The sequence below is a fragment of the Ambystoma mexicanum genome, chromosome 14, assembly GCF_040938575.1.
Source record: "Ambystoma mexicanum isolate Mex_15411 chromosome 14, UKY_AmexF1_1, whole genome shotgun sequence".
NCBI lineage: Eukaryota > Metazoa > Chordata > Amphibia > Caudata > Ambystomatidae > Ambystoma > Ambystoma mexicanum.
The window spans coordinates 601361240-601375385 of record NC_090940.1 but is presented as its reverse complement, the minus strand read 5'-3'; positions in this window follow the sequence as shown (position 1 = coordinate 601375385).

Here is a 14146-nt window from a genome sequence, read left to right as displayed (position 1 = left end):
GCACTATTTCTTTCTGATTCACAGACAAATTATTAGCCTTGTGGCTTTGATGTGAAATGTTCTTGAGATCACAGATGACTGATTGCTCAAAGACCTTTAACGCCTTGTTGGTTATTGTGGTGCAAGAAGTACTCTTGGGCTTAAATTTAAAAATTCAATATCCGATTCTGAAGGCTGTATTTCACTGTCAGCAAAAAACAGTTTGAGTTTTATTTTCCTAAGAAAACTGGAAAATGTATCCTTTCTTGTAGAAAACTGGTATTGTGTGTGTCTACAAAAGAGAGGTCCTATGTCAAGATAGGTTTTTGAAAAGAAGTCAATGGTACATTAGATAAATTAATCACTAGGTCTTCTGTGTGGGTTGCTTCCTGGGCAACGGGTTTCTTCCTCCCCCGCCTGGCCTTTGATGTTCTGATAAAAAAGCCTCAACTTGGACTCCAAAGGGGCCTGCCACCTGTAATGGTCTGGTATCAATAAGCTCTAAGGTTGTACCGGTAGTAACCGGAAAGGTGACGGGCGGTATAGAAGGGTCAATCTCGTTTTGTGGCAGGGTAGTAGTAGTTCAGTGGGCGGAGGTAATACTCTGCGCTAGAAAACTCAGATGAAAAAAGATGATCCCTTGTTTGACTTATTGAGGTGTTTTTGGTGTGCTTACTGCCATGTGTAGACTACATCATAGTTGTAGTCCCTGAGTGTCCCTGCAGAATTTCCTAATCTTTTTGGCTTCTAATTCTTGCCTATATTTTCCAAATCTAGTGTTTGTCCTCCAAGACTGAATGTAATTCATTATCAGACATTGTGTCAAGTTAGTCTTAATTGAAGTACTCTCACAATCCAGAGTAGTTACATTTTGAGATCATTCTTTGATGGTAAGTAGCATCAAGTCTAAAGAGCACTTATCAGTATTTGATACCATTGTTTCACAAACTCAGGACTATCTTTACAAAGGGTTGGATGCACTGAGACCCTAAGCCCTTGAGGGATACAGTGTGCTGAGTAGTATTGACCTAGGGTAGAAGCATTGAGTTTTGATTCAATTCTCGTCTAATCAAATATTCTAATTGTTTGACCAATTGAGTGGGCTTGTACATCCGATGTGGATCTTGATGGGTGTATTTAATCAAGTTCAAAATTCTAGTTGCCTCCTCTAATGTAAAGGCTAGAATCTGTGCTCTTGTATCTGTAATGCTATCAATTTTTGACCAGGACATACTTGATAGAAGCTAATAAAGAGCGGTTAGAACTAGATGCAAGGTCTCACAAAGACGGGCAGGAATATACAGTGGGACGTCCGTCAGCTGTTTTCAGTAGGCTCATGAGTTTGTGGAGTCCCAACCACAGCAGCTTCTGACCCTTTCCAACACCAGGTAGAGTTGTTGCACCTTTTTCACTGGGGTCACCTTGGGAGGACAGTTAAATGAGAAGGAGTGTCCTTAATTATGTTCTTTTTTTTAAGAATCTTTCTGTAATAGATAAGTATGACACAGCGATTACATCGACTTGCCATGCTTTTAGGCTGAAGTTCTGTTTATCAGGGGATGGACTACATGATAAGAGGTACGTTAATTTCATCAAGCGTAGCGAACCTGTAAGACTCTGTATTATCTGTTACAGTTTGCTAGGAATGAACATTGACAAGCCAGTGCCTGCTGTTACTGATTGTTTTAAACAATAGGAAATACACCTTGGGTGACGAGGTCAGTGCCCTGAGCTATGTACTGCTCTAGTAACCCGTGAGCGTAGATTAGTGTCATATTGAGGAGTCTTGACAGTTATCATGTTTGGAATGTGTTCACATTTGGATTGTATTCTAGGAACTTAATAAATGAATCCCTGAAGATGGGACATTGGGCCTCATTACAACTTTGCAGTTGTGGAAATAATGAGCCGGTATTTCCGTATACTGGCACATTTCTGCACTGGCAAAGTACAAGTTTGCTGGTGGGCACCTGATTTACCTCTAGCTAAGAAAATCGCTGGCAATACTGGCAAATCCCCCCATGGAGTCCACTGGGACTCCATGGAATGAGGATTTACAACTGTTGCTGGCACTCATGATCTGGCGGTAATATCGCCGTACCGAGTGCCGGTAACAGTATTTCCATCTGCCGGTATCCTGGTGCAAACTTGTAATGTGGCCGATTGTCCTGAAACGCGCTGGGTTATTCATTTGTGATTCTTATTTTAAGGTGTTCAATAGGTGACAGGATTCCCCGTAAAGTTATTTTGCTATGAGATTGCCCACTTCTGATATTTATATCTTAACTTGATCTCACACTTTTTGCACTAACATCACCTACTATCTTGACTTTGATGTGAATTTATAAAAAAATGATGCCGATTTATGAAAAACTAAAGAAAAATATCTTTTTGAGTTAATTGTTCACATCGATTGATTGATTAAACAGTGTGCAATTGAGCTCTGGATGTGGTGACATCTGGCGCTATATTTCAATGTGCGGTATAATGGCGTACCCTCTTTTCAATTTTGCACCTGTGTGAAATTTTTGAATGTTTACTACTTCATTCACATTTGCTACAATTCATCTTTAATTGCTTGAGTGCGTTCTCCATTCTTCTCACCGTATATTTGCATGAAAAATAAAATATACTGACAGCTTTTCCCTGTCTGGGGATAACTGCAATGGTGTGGTCCATAAAGAAAATACGCCCAGAGTTTTGGGGAAGAGTGAGCGGAGCTGAGGGGAACGAAGAAGAGGGAGGGATTCTGGATCCCTCGTGTTTCGTTTCCTCCCCTGTCAGGATTGTTCCGGTACTGGGTGAGCGTGTGCCCTCCCTCCCCCAGCAGAGCCAATGTAGGGGAGTGAGTGGAGGCACAGAGGAGCAGAGTAGCGTACAGACGGCTGCCTCATTGCTGGTGGTCCACAATGAACTTCCTCAGAGGTAGCGTCTGAACTGTGAGCCGTTTTCCCCATGATTAACTGCAGCTGAGAGGTATGAGGGGGAAACCCTGAGGGTGACTGCTGCATATAGTAGTTGTACCGGTTTCGGTGTGAGGCCATTCCATTGTGCACCTACATCAGCCCACTAGTTGCTTTTCAATCGACTAAGAGAGGAAAAAGGTAAAACCTGTTGAGGCCCACGATCCAACGGCTCACTGGAAAAGACATAAATATTTCAAAAGTAAACAAGGAGAATGAACCGAGTTATGTCGGAGCCAGTTGGTGACCGAGTCATGTAGCAAGGGAAGTGTGAGGTGTGAGTAATGGAGAGGCTGTGAGATATATATATATATATATATACATATACATATATATATATATACACACACATATATACACACACATATATATTCACGAACAAAAAATGTTGTTAAAGGGACGTTATGGTTAAAGTTGCACTACTAAAAAATCAGATGAAACTCATTGGAAATAGATTCCTACAGAGACATTATGGTTACAGGTAAAACCAAAACCCCCCAGAAATTCACCAGTTATGGTAAGGTACGCAACACTTGAAACACTTGTGTATAGGCGCGTTACAAATGCCATATCATATCATAACTCACGCTACCACTGTGCACTGCAAGGACTAACACCCATGACCTCAAAGATGACATCACAAATGTCATTGATGACATCACGTGAAATTAATTTTGATGAAAGGTCACTATAAGGGGTTGTGTTTATAGTGGCCGCAACAAGATGTCAGGTGTGATTGTGTAATGTTAAACATGTAATAACTAGCTAACAATTCACATTTCTGCTAGTACAAACAATACATAGGAAGACCCACAATGCATACACATCAGAGGCACACATAGGGAAACTACAGTAAGGAAGAAAGAAACAGCATCATCAGAAAATGTCAATAGGAATGAAAGTTTATCTTAATTTATACAAATAAATTGTGTATTTGAGGCCTGCCTATTGCCCCATGTATGTGCACCATGAGTCGAGACCAAATCCGAAGCAAAGTACTTTAAGAACATATGACAAGGTTAACGATTAGATATACAGCACCTTTTTAATTTTAATATTCTGACTGTTAGTGAACAAAACCACCTGGCCTAGATATGTCAATGAACAAAAACAAGTGGACCAGATATGTGATGTCATCAGTGATGTCATCTTTGAGGTCATGGGTGTTAGTCCTTGCATTGCAGTGATATTGTGAGTTATGGTTGCGTACCTTACCATAACTGGTGAATTTCTGGGGTTTTTCCGTTTTACCTGTGACCATAACGTCTCTGTAGGTTAGTGAATTTCATAGGTTTTTAGCAGGGCACTGTAACGGAAACGTTGCTTAAGCATGGTGTTTGCAGTAAAAGTGATATGTTTGTAGTACATTGTAACTGGAATGTTGCTTTAGCATATTGTTCTCTGTAAAGGTAATATGTATTTGGTACTGCAATTAAACCATAACGTCCCTTTAAAAACGTTTTGTCACTGATAGCTTGGCTGGCATCCTCACAAACCTTTGGAAAGGCCAAATTGCCCTGTGTATCTATCCGTTTGTGCTACCCCTTCCCTTGCCTAATAGTTTCGGTGTATCTTACAAAAGAAAGATGTGCACTGCACGTGGCCGCCGTATGTGCAATCACAATGGAGGTATCTGTAGGACTGCAGTACTAGCCACATGGCCGCATGTTGTAAAGCTCTTTTAAGTACTTGTGGGAGCGCACGTCTATCCGTTTCAGAACTATGACCATGCTTAGGGCATCTTCTGAGTGCTGGTAAGAGCTCCTCTGTCGCCAGCCCTACGGATTGATATGGTAGGCTATCGAATTTCAACTACTAGTCACGACTATGTGGGTTGCTCTGCAGACCTACCAATGTGTTGCTACACCACACCACACCTGCCTGTATGAGGCCCACTTGAAAACAAAGAACTGCAACCTCGAGTGTACAATGGGCATACTGAATGTCACAATAGTTTGATGAATATGCTGCTGGCCTTTTCATGACCCGTAAAACAGACACCGTCTCTGCACTGAGCACTATGCCGGAAAGTGTGAAGGGAGTTGGAGATAACATTTCTGCAGTTGTGACATTTTGTAGTGAGTCTGTGAAATGCCAAAGCTGGTGCGGCTTCGTCACTAACATAGTAGAGCATGTTAAGAAAAGTAAGCAAACAACAGAATCTTCGGAGAGTAAATAATAGCACTGGTGGTTAGAACAGTACTATAGCTGCATGGGTCGCGCTTAATAAATATCTTCCTCCTGCACGTCCTGAAGATGCGTTTCTCCTTGCTGTAAGCATTGTTGTATTTCACAATTCATTAATCTCTGTGTGTGCTAGTTCCACAGCTAATAGCGTACCATGAACTGTCTATACCACATGTGACGAGAACAGCAATGCAAGCATAAGGGAGCAGTTGGCAGGGTACTACCCAGCCAAAACTGCAGCAGGATAATTTCATGCATAGCATTCTCCACACAGACTGAGGCCGACAACAGGGGCACTCCTGTACGGCACTGCAGCGTTAAAAGACCCTTTTACACAATATGCTGCGCTAATGATCGTTGCCTACCAAAGGGCATTGTAGTGCACATGTACTGCAACCCAGTACTCTACAGAGGGAAGCTACTTCAAAGTGCTTGGGAAGAGTCCGTCCGGGAGCATGACAATGAGTGGCGCCTATTTAAGTGACGGCCACTCAACATTACCCTCTCTGTGCATGTCCCCTACGATATCCCTGTAGGTGGTGGCCCTTCCGTACCGGCCCTCGCCTTTTGGTCCTTCAGTGGCGTGTGTTAGAAGACCAAAAGAAATAGTAATGAACTGGAAAAGGAGAAAGGGTAAGTAAAGAAACCTCCTTTCAGAGTGCAACAATGCAAGTGCCAGAGAAGGGAGGCAGGGCGCCACGCATCGTATACCCTCCACAGATTCTGTGCTAAATAGAAGAAATCGTGGTACTGTAGAAAACACTGCAGTCGAAACGGGAAGAAATGGGTGGCTTTTGAAAGAGATGGTTTTACGTGTTGCAGTGCACTTTCAAGTCCGCAACACATACCACAAATGTTATTCTTATACTCCCAAAAAGGTCAGCAAAGCAATTTCTGTAGGCCGTGCAGAAAACGGAAATGCAGTAATGTTAAGAGGAACGCTATTTGTGGCAAAAACTCTGTGTTGTGAACCGTCAGATTCCCATTTGTAAAGTATGACATTGGCACAAGTCGTAAAAAGGCACAAATACACTTCTTCGCAATCTGCAGCACTTTCTCCATTTCTGGACCAAATGAAAATTAACGCGCCGACATGGGTGTCTGCGTACTGGGATAAAAAATGATGCAGGAGATGGGAAACAGACGCATGCCCCAGCCAACTGCCTCCTTTAGCGCAAACGGCACTGAAAATCGTGTGACATGTTGTACAATTTTCCCTCCACAATGAACAACAATAATAATATCTTTGGGATCGCGCGTCACCAAAGTCTCACACAGACAAACCAAAATCAATCACTTCATTGTAGGTACTTCATACGCGTACAAATCCACATGATACAATCCACAATCAGCTCCCACTGAACTCTGTTTTTCATTCACTTTGAAGTAATGTTTGTAGAACTCCCCCACAAAGCATACGCTGTGGCTTGTGCAACACACAGCCATAAGCGCACCCTCTGCATTTTGCTCCACAAATATACTGTGTACCACAGTCGGTGGGTGAACTCCACATCCAGAAACCTTATTGACCAATCCCGTGTCCTCCACAGGCCCAAATGTATGGCGGCCATGTGCAAAAGGGGCATGTGTCACACGTGAAACCCTGCAACTGTCGCAATGTCTGCAGACTTTTCCAAGTGTGCGTGCGCGGGAGTCAGGAATCAGGAATAAATGTCAACCAGGGTAGGGGATGTCGTTTGTAGTGGTGGCTCTCAAAAGAGAAGTTTTGTATTTTTCTTTTAAAGGTGCTTACATATAAACATTTTATTTTCGTGTTTTTATAAGTGTTTTTGTTTGTTGTATCACCTCATATTCTTACAATAGCGTCTTCAGTGCAGCCTGTAGATTGGAAAACAAAATGTCATTGCCACTCGGCGAAAATGAAATGCCATTTCCATTGAGAAGGTGCACATATCGATAACCAATGTTGTCATTCTCACAGGAGTACATCCCAGCAGCACGCAAGAAGTTACACATGCTTCTGTTGATAAGATGCCTTCTGACCTCTGGCTGCCGACAACATTCATTGGAATAATTGTATACTGGACTTGGTGGTATACATTAGAAAAGCACCTTCGCAGTGGGAAAAATGCACTTCACTGCTTTCATCATCTTTTTGAGTTGACGGTACACACTTGAACAAGCTATGGAACCCAAAAGCAGTGCTCCATAGTGCAGGATCACAAAGTGTACAGTAGCGAAAGTGGCCACTCGTTGACATTCTGCAAGCAAATGGTCCAAAGTACTGACACCACACCACAAAGCTTCCACTTCCTCCAAATTGAAATTGCCAGTAAAGCCTCTTTTCATGGCATACTGGAGCAGATCTACCACAAAGGGATCACTCACTATGAAAACTGTGCGTCTCGCCATCTCCGCCAGCCTCACTACACAGAGTAATGAAACAAAATATGGCCGCCCTTTCCTGTGACGCACACTTTGACCACCTCATTGGACAATTTGCCCAGTCGCATTTCCATTGGACAGCGTGCTGAGAAACGCAGATTGTGGCATGTGTGCTCTCCATGTAACACTAGCATGTCTGTACAACAGCCCCCTGCGTACACACCACACCCAGAAACGTTGTTGCGCAATCCCTCAGCCTGCACAGCCCCATTTCCATGGCCACCGGCCTGAAAATCCCTGGATAAGGCTTTCATGCTTTATCTGTGCGTGGGGGAAGAAATGTCAACCAGGGTAAAGGCTTTCCTTTGTAGTGGTGGCTCTGAAAGGAGCTGTTGTGTTTTTTTTTGTTTTTTGTTACTATCTGTTTCCACACAAAGAGCGTGTTTTCGGTTTCATACAGTTGTGTGTTTTCTATTCGTCATCAGAATCTGACAGGAACCTTTTGAGGGCATCTTGGAGATGAGCGAAACAAACATCATTACCAATGGACAACAACAAAATGCCATTTCATTGGAATAAGTCAGCATTTGCAGAACTAATGATGTCATTGTTACAAAAAAAATGGTCACAAGCCGACATAAAATCAGACATGCTTCTGTTAATCAGACACATTCCAACTTCTAGTTGGGTACAACAGCCAATATGAATGATCCATAGTGTTGTTGGTGGTATGGTGGACAAAACCACCTGGGCAGTGGGAAAAAGCCTCTTCACTGCATTCATCAGCCTCTTCAGTAGGCGGAGCAAACGTAAACAAGACACGTAACCCAATAGCAACCCGCCACAGTGCAATGCGGTTGCCAGTGAATTCGTCGAAAAAAATTGGTCGACCAGACAAATGGTCGAATCAAATTGGTCGAAAACCATTTCGTCGAATTTTTTTTTTTTTCTATTTTAACCCTTTTTTTTTTTTTTTGGGGGGGGTCCCCCACCCAACCCCCTTTTTTTCTCTTAAAACCCATTTTTTTAACAAAACGAAAACCCAAAAATAAATATATAAATTAAAAAAAAATTTCGACGAAATGGTTTTCGACCAAATTGCGTCGACCAAATTGCAGTCGACCAGTTTTTTTTCGACGAGTTGACTGGACACCCATGAGGACAACATGCACAGTAGCGGAACTGGCCAGTTGTCTCCAAAGTGCATACATATCGGCTAAACGGAGGTCATCGACAGCGCACCACAATGCGTCCACTGCTTCCAAATGGAAATTGCCATGAAAGTTTCTTTCCTGGGCATACTTGTGCAGATCTATCACAAAGGCATCACCCAAAGTCAACACAATGCTTTTCTCCATGTCAGCCAGCCTCAATACACATTATCGCCCCTTCCTTTGCCCCACACTCTCATTACCTGATTGGATAATCCCCACAGTGCCATTTCCATTGGCCAGCATGGTGTAAAGGACAGATTATGGCATGTGCCCTTCCCAAAGTATTGTGAGGGCCACGCCCCAGTGAAGCACGAACACTCCTTCTTCCCTTTCCACTATCCTCTTCCCACCACGCCCTTATTGGGTATTGTTAAGTAGTCACACACACATCCACCAATGCCATCCAAGACGTCAGCATCTAACACTGTCAGTTCTCCACAAGACCTTATATGTGCCGTTACAAAATCAGCCTGCAAGTATGTTGTGATTGGAAAGCACGTCCAGTGGAAAGTTCACTCTAACATTGCATCCACATGAGCACCCATCACCACAAAAGAAAGGAACATTGTTTTGGCAATATGTTTACAACTCTGTTATAAGTGCCTCTGCGCACGATATCTGCCTCTAAGCATCCATTACGTGTTTGAAAAGCATACTGGTTTTCCTCCCATCTTCTACCATGAAGTGGCAATTTAATGGTATTTGCTTGCAAAGTTTTAATTTACCCATATCATACAGTGTATTAGCGAAACATGAACTCTCTTCTTTCCTTTCAACAATGCTACAAAATGTGTTCCTCACTAACCCACCTCCTACATAAATCATAAGAAGCTGGCACCAAAGCCACCACTGAATGTATCTTACCAACCTAAAGTCAGTTCCCAAAAGGTCAGTGTGCACGACTGTGGTTTTTTGTATGCTGCACTATTGCCACAGCCTCTTTTTAAATCTGCCAGCTTCCACTCTCCGCCCTCAGCAACTCATCCATAAAAGGACTGCGCAACTTGTCCTTTGCCTGAACGCCACGGATCTAATCTCTGCTGGACTAAAACGTCTGCAATAGCTCCCAGTGGCTGTGAAGAATAAAATAAAAGCCCTGTGCATTATGCAGAAGGCTGTCTGGTCTCTGGGACCTCAATACCTTGCACTCTCACTTCCTAAATATCTGCTTGCTCCAACTCTTCCCTCATCTGCCTCCAACTCCCTCAGGGTCAGTTGCTTTTGCACGAAACTACTTGGTGGTAGAGGTCTTTCTTCTGCTAAAGCCTCCGACTGGAAAAGGCTCTCTGCCTCCCTGGAAGTTGAGGAGAACCATCTTAGTGTCTGAAAGCACCTGAAAACCTTTCCATGTGCTTCTTCATTTTCCCCTCCTCTCCGCTGCTCACTTCCTGCCTAAAAATGATTGCGCACTGGTTTCTTACCCACCCTGTCATCTGTGCTGCAGGCCACCTCCCTCCCAACAGTTCCACCCCCGCACTGGCTTTCTGCCAACCCCCGCATTTGGGGACTGTTTTCTGCAATCTTAACAGTCCACCCACCACATGATGTCTACACTTATGCTTCCACTTCCCAGCACCGGCCGTTTTTGCACGTATTGCTATTTTTTGTTGTTCCCATGTACTCCACTTTGCCCTCCCCCTTCCCATTGACTTGCACACTCTGTGTCACCTGGCCTAGTGGGATCAATGCCTCTGTGTGACCTCTGTTCCGCCTCACATTCCTCGTCGCGCCTTCATACACTTGTTTGTAGACGCTGTACAAATGCCACAGAATACCATATCACATCATATCATAGGATACATGCACTGCATTCATAACAACAGGATGCCTGCCACGTACCTTGTAGACTGCACAAATTGCTTTTTGCACTGTAATGCATATACTACAAATGTCACAAAAGTGATCCCACAAAAGCAGCACGGAATGTATGTTAGCAACGTTAAGCAAGTGCGTGCAGTGCATGCATACAAATAGGATGCCTGCCCTTACATTGTACACTTTCACCATAGTCTCCTACATTTCTCTGTAAAAACATACCTTCTGCCACAGTGTTTGTGTAGACACTACAACCAGCAACCACATTGCGCAATGGCTTAGCCTCCACAGTGCCAATGCCATAGCTGCCATCCTAACAAGAGCCGGATGTGGCACGTCTAATCCACAAAGTTCTGCAAATTTCGTGGAGTTAACATGCTAAGAGGGGAAGGTGGTGGGGAGGGGAGTAAAACAGGGTAGGGGATTGTGTCTTTAGTACTATCTCTAAAAACACTTATGTTTGTTGTTTTTTGTTATGTACGTGTGTGCATAATTTATATTTGTATTCTCTCTTTTGCTGACTATCTCTTTGCTTCTCCTCCTGACATTTCTCTCCACTGAAGATGAATGCTTCTCTTACATTTCTACAGGATTCTCTGCAGTGCTTCGTGCAGAGTGGCAAACAGCACACCATTGGAGGTAAAAACAATACCATTTCCTTGAAACCACTGGAAATATTGGTGGTTATTAATACTTTCATTGTCGGTGCACAACATCCCAGCACTGCACATAAAGTCACACATGCTTCTTTTTATCCAACGTCTCCCGACCCCTGGCTGTGGACAAATTACACCGGCATGGTCCCATGCTCCTCTTGGTGTTATCAATGAGAAAATCACCTTGGAAGTGGGAAACATCTGCATCACTGCTGTCATCAACTTCTTTAGGTGCGCGAGTAAACGTGAGCACATGTACCCCAAATGTAGTCCTCCAAAATGTACGACCACCACATCAACATTACCGACAGAGGCCACACATGTGCAAAGGAAATCCATGCACCCAAAACCCCACTCATACACTGTGCCCCAAAAAGCCTGCACTCCTTCCAACTGAAAGTCAGTATCAAAGCCTCTTCCCACGGCATACCTGTGCAGATCCTGCACAAAGGTATCACCCACTATCAGAACTCAGCGTCTATCCATCTCTGCCAACCTCACTGCATCGAAGTTTGGGTAAATATGTCACTGCCCCTTCCTGTGAACCACACCCTCCACACCTCATTGGAGAATCCCCACAGTTCCATTTCAGAAAGGCAGGATGTGGCACGTGCACTTTCCCAACTACAGCGCGGGCCACGCCCCAGTAAAGCAGACAAAATACTTCTTCCCTTTGCACTGGCATTTTTCCAACACTCCATCATTGGCTGCTGTGAAATTTCTGAAACACGCATGCACAAATCACATACTGAACCTCTACATTGTACACTATCATTTCTGTACACCACTCCATATTTACTGTTAAACACTCTCAATGCACGGTGCCTTTGCTTCCAAAGCCCCATCACCAGAAACTTCTGTGAAAGGATGCACTATTTCAGCATCCACAAAGATCGTAACACGCAACTAGCACTCCTTTGGCCATGCACACAACAGTCCACCCTTGCCCACACCCAGCACAACACTGTGGATCCGTGCATGCGCCCATGTGGGCAGCTTCCATTATGCACAAACGTAACATATGTAGGTAATGGCACTTCACCCCAACTCCCTCACACCATAAAACACCCATTCACGAAAACATGTCGCAGTTAGCAGAATCCACAAACATACCACCGCCTCCACCACCCCAACCCACACCCATTCACAAAGTAGTGTGGCATTGCCAACCTAACCACAACATATTCACAACATTGGGTCTACTTCAACAAATCTGCACACAGCATATTAACCAGCACATATAAGCCGGACTTCAACCATACCCTCTTCCATACTGACAGTATGCAAACACAGCCCCCAGTGCCCACACAGCATGACTTTTCACTGCACCATCTCTAACCACATATCAAAACCTTTACCGCACTTAAACCATACCCTCTTCCATACTGACAGCATGCAAACATTGCACCTTGTGCCCATGACTTTTCACTGCACCATCTCCAACCATAGATCAAAAAATTTACCATGTTCTAACAGTGACCTCACCTGCGACACCAAACATACACGCATGGCAGCTCACATCTGCTGCTCTCTGGCATCTGAAATGTGCTCCACAACCATTCCTTACAGGTCACCACCCTCTAACGGATGCAAAGTCAAAAATGCATTACTGCCGTGGGTATCCTCAAGTCTTAGGCTCTTGAGTGCATGGCCGTCGGCCATGCACCCAATAGTCTAGGCCTTGAACACACCCAGTGCAACGTAATGCCACCCTGCATTTCAACAGGCAACCAACTACGACAATCCACATACACACCACTGCTACCAACACTCCTACCCAACCTGCGCACCGCCATGGAGCTATGCAGCAACAAATTGCAAGTTACCATAATGTAGACAGAAAACACTCTCTCCTGCACCCCTGTGCACTTTCATTCACATACTATGGGTGTTCCCACTTTTATTCACAAAGAATTGTGTCACTGCCAACCTACCCACATTCTGTTCGCAACACTGGCCCTACTCCAACCACTCTGCACACAATCCTTCCACAGACCCACTGCTACTTCATTCACCCATACATGCCACCATGTGCCCAACTACCGCATTCTATCCGCAGAGCACAGCCCCCACCCTCCCACCCAACCTATGTCATGTGCAATTCACCCTTCTAAAATTAACCTGCCACCACTCACCACGAATAGAGGGCGCAGCAAACAGGTCTCGGCAGAAGTTATCGGGCCGTTACGACAGCTGCCTCCAATCACCACACAAAGTACTCACCTGTCTTGGTACCTGCGAATTGACGCAATACCACGAATACTGCAGGCACTCCTCCATCTTCTTCCACCTATGTACATATGTCGCATTAACCACTTCTCACTACCCCACCCATTCCCTCCCTTCTTGCCACCAACACATGGCATACGGAACATTTTCCAGACCCTTCCGCCGCCGCACTGTCCTCCGATTCACCATGGTGTTGTTTCCCAAAATATTTTGATGCACAGCACGCTTCCCTCCAGCCAACCACCGTCCGCGTCCAAAGTTCTACGACAGCACGCCATACCGCAAGCCAATCACACTTGTGAACAGGGAAAAGGGTCAGCGGAACGGGCACAGATATCACAAATTTTTTGGGACGTGCATTTCAGCCCTTTTCAACAAAAGTACTGGTCGAATGTCCACCAAACACACAAAAGCACACTTTCCAACCCAAGCCCCTGCTCCTGCCGCAAATTTGGTGAAAATCCGTCCAGCCCTTCGGCCTCTAGCCATGCGCAAAGTTTTCCCCCATTCAGTCTATGGAAGAAAAAAAAAATGTGGGACTCCTATAACTTTGCCCCCCCCCCCCTGCACAGAACCTCACCCAACTTGGCAAAAAAATTCAGAGCGGGCCATATGCTGTTTTTGCAAAGTTTGGTGAGGATTCCTCCAGGGGGAGCAAAGTTATGAGCTGCTGAAAAAGTTCTCTTCCTATGAGTTTAACAACTTAACCATAACTACACGGCTGCTACCGCCGTGTAATATATCTATATATATATGT